The sequence below is a fragment of the Triticum dicoccoides genome, chromosome 5A (assembly GCF_002162155.2).
Source record: "Triticum dicoccoides isolate Atlit2015 ecotype Zavitan chromosome 5A, WEW_v2.0, whole genome shotgun sequence".
NCBI classification, from domain to species: Eukaryota; Viridiplantae; Streptophyta; class Magnoliopsida; order Poales; family Poaceae; genus Triticum; species Triticum dicoccoides.
Genome location: NC_041388.1, coordinates 220634610 through 220638519, shown reverse-complemented (window position 1 = coordinate 220638519; position 3910 = coordinate 220634610). Strand labels below are relative to the sequence as shown.

The following is a 3910-nucleotide window of genomic DNA, read 5'->3' as shown; positions in this document are numbered from 1 at the left end:
CACTATTCTAATTCTAAGATTAGAATAACTATTTGGATCATGACGCGTCTATATAAAGCCCGATGAGGTGTTCTCGAACTTCCAAAAACGCAAAAAGGGAAACCTGGCCGGCCCATCAGACCCCTTCGACCGGTTTCATCCCCACGCCACGAACTTCCTCCCCACCCCCACCAAGCAACCAGAGCCACCACCGCGCCCGCATGCCCACCGGCCGCCGGAGAAACCGCCTCCTCTCCCGCGCTCCCGGGCACCGGAGCCGCCGCCTCGCTGGCACGGTTGCGGCCACGGGGTGCTCCAATCCCACCCGCGCGGTCACCGGCCACGGCCCCAGTCGCCGGATCCTGCTGCTGCAGTCAGGGCCCTCTCCACCGGCTCCTGCCGCTGCAGCTGACCTCTCCTTCGTGCTTCTTCTTCAACTGCCGCAACCAACCCCACGTCCAACCGCCGCTGCGACATTGATGGGAGGTCGGAGATATCTACTGTAGTGGTGGAGACAGGGGGTGGGGGAGGGCGGAGCACGGTTCCACGACAGAGGTCCGTCACGGTGACACGGAAGAAGGCTGGCGGCAGGATCCGTCACGGCGGAGGTCCATCATGTGTCGCTCTGTTTGTTCTTGGCGGCGGCGAGGCTCCCCTTGCCACCACACAGCCTCCTCCCAGTGAGGCCCCACCGCCGCAGCAGTCAACACGTTCACCCCTGCCACCTCCGGCCGTTCAACTACACAGCCCCGAGACGTTCGTCACCTCAGCCACCCGGTTCCCACTACTGCAGCGCCCAGACGAGGCCCATGTCCTTCCAGGCTCATACTTTTGATTTCAGTCTGTCCATCGTTATGCACCCAATTTATTCATAGAGATGGTCACTGATGCTTGCCATGTTATGCTACTGCAGGTTAGGCAAGGCAAAAATGTGCTGAAACACACTCACACAGGTATTTGGTTCTGGAAATTGGTCTGAGTTTGGCAAGACTGCTGCTTCATCTTTGCAGCCATGTAAATAATGTTGTGTTGACATTGTACTTCATTTAATTTTCTACGACCACCATGCATGTCAGTATCCATTTATCAATTGGCATTGCATTTATTTTAACTCCGCTTTTTCTTTGCAGCCATGTATGATAACTACAGAAATCCTCATCCTCCTGGGATGTAGATACCCCCACCAAACCCTCAGCCTGGTCCCTATGACAATCCATTGTATGGTGCTAGCTCTGGCCTGATTAAAACTGGGTTAGGAGTATATGGGGAGAAGTTCCCCGGCTCCAGTTCAGAATTCATGCACAGCAATGTAAGGAGCCTCCAAAGAACCTTGATCCCCCCTTGGTGTTTCAAATCACTCACATATTTGTTTCAAAACGCTCACATATCCTCTCTAAAATATTTATTGGTTGTACTCTTGCAGATCAGTAGATACTTCTCCAACCCATAGTACTACTTCCATGTGAATGATCAGTATGTCAGGAACAAGTTGAAAGTCATATTGTTTCCGTTCCTTCACACGGTATATCATATTTCCCAGCTGCAATGGATATGTTTTTGGTTCTTCTATCTATATATCTGGTGTACTGAAATGAAATAGTTGCAATGCCTTTTCAGGGGCACTGGACTCGGATAAGTTAGCTTGTGGGTGGCCGGCTGTCCTACAAACCTCCGATGTACGACATAAATGCGCCAGATCTGTACATCCCTTTCATGGCGTTTGGTACCTTCATTATTATTGCAGGTTTCACACTGGGCTTCATGGGAAAGTGAGTTTTTTTAAACTTTCTTCAGCCACAAAACAGCGTCACTTCAAAATCACAGTTCCTAATGCACTCGAACCCATATGCAGTTTCACTCCAGAAGCCATAAACCTTCAGTTCACAAGAGGACTGATCAGATGGGGCCTACAAATCATCGCCTAGAAGACGGCCTTGAATTTGGCATATACTGCTGCTTCGTTCAATACTCCATACTCATCAAGTAATTGTTTTTTCATTGAGAGGCTCATGAAGTAATTGTTGTTCTCACAGATCACACCTAATTGGCACCTCGGTGATCTCAGGGTCCAAGTTCAACAAGTATTTCACTTCAGGAAGATTTGGTATATATAAATTTTACACGGCTTTGTTGTGGATGGATCATTTGTCTATCAGATTTGGAATTGATACTTTGCTCATGCATATATGTGAATGAACCTTCTCTATATCAAAAACAGTATTGTGTTGTTTATCATATGGTATGTACCTAAAAAATTCTTTTGGACCTTGGTTGATATGTACATAAGTTTTCTTAGACCAAAAGATGACCTCTCTGCCCGGCTGTTGACCTTCTTCCTTCTGCTGCACCCTCCTCCCCTTCGGGATGAAAAAACTTCATTACATAGTGGTGTAGAACCGCCAGCATCACTCGTCCTATTTTGCGTCACTCTTTCTATTTTTGTAAAAAGTTAAAATAAATATATGGGAGAAGGTCATACATGTGTACTAGGAAAAAGTTTGTGTAAAAATGTAGAAGACATTATTATCGAGGTGCTCATTTATAAAAAAACACATAGAGTGTTAAGAGCATAAAAAATCCTTTAAAAAAGATGAGGGGTCCATTTGGACAAACAACAGGTATTCTTGAAAAAAGGTTCAACAAAAAAGGAAAAAAAGAGTTAACAAAACACACAAGAGGTTCGACGAGTCAAAAAACAAGAATGGTTAACGTTCAAAACACGAAATACTTGACAACAAAAGAAAAATAACATTCAAACAAATCAAAAACTTCAGTGAGATCAACAATCAGATTTCATTCAGTCTCTCACTTCAAAACACATGAAAAAGAACATGTAAAAATTACACGAGAAGTTCATCATTAAAAAAGACGAAGTTCAAACGAGAACAAAAGGAAGAAAGTATCACTAGTGAGCACGCGTTCATACCGGTCATTGCATACCCCCACATGATTAAGATGCTCGTGTGACCCTCTTTCCCAAATGGGTTTTCCCCGTTTTCAAAAATAACCTATAGATTGAAATTTAACTAACGTATAAGTTCGTTGTTTATTTCAAAAACCAAGAAGTTCAATTATAAAAAAAACGAGAAGTTCAAAAAAATACAAATGTAGAAGCTCAAAAATAATAATGGAGGAAGAAGTTCAAAAAATCAACTTAAAAAAGCATTTCAAAAATAATAATATATGAATAATTTTCCCCATTTTCAAAAAATAGAAGTTCAAATTAAAAGTAATGGAGTGGTTCGATGTTTATAATATATATATATATATATATATATATATATATATATATATATATAGGGTCGCGCTATTCGTCACCCTGGGTGAGGAATAGTTATTCTTCACCCCCTCTATTTTACCATCAATGCATCTAATTTTACGTTCCGTAAGTTTTGTCTTATTTCCGACGCAAAAAGGGACCGTAAGAAAATATATAATCGCCGTAAAAATTATTTTATGTTATGTAAAATTACAAACGTAAAAACATATTCTAAAATACACATAAACTGCAAATTTTCTTGTCTTATGACCTATATATTTATTTTTTCTTATATCAAATTTTACGTAGTGAATCAATAGGAATGTAACTATTTGAATCCGAAACGTAATTTAATTATGAAATGATCATAAGATTACCTCGGGTGAAGAATAACCTATTCTGCACCTTGGGTGATGAATAGTAACACTATATATATATATTACTAACCAAAAACTAAGAAGTTCAAATTTTAAAAATGGTGAAGTTCAATGCCTATAAAAAATCAGAATTTTCTCGTTAATAAAAGAAAAAACTCAGAAGTTCAAATTTTAGAACATCTTGATGGTTAGATGTGTGTTAAAACCATGTGAGTGTGTGTGCGTGTAGGTGCGTGCCAACACAAAAGTTCGGATGACGAAAAGGTAATAAAATGAAACCTAAAATTGTTCATTG

At 41.3% G+C, this 3910-nt stretch overlaps 1 pseudogene; it reads left to right on the top strand.

Annotated features, from left to right (window-relative positions):
* Window positions 1–1111: 1111 nt before the first annotated feature.
* LOC119300748 lies at window positions 1112–2211 on the top strand (annotated as a pseudogene).
* The last annotated feature ends 1699 nt before the right edge of the window (window positions 2212–3910 follow it).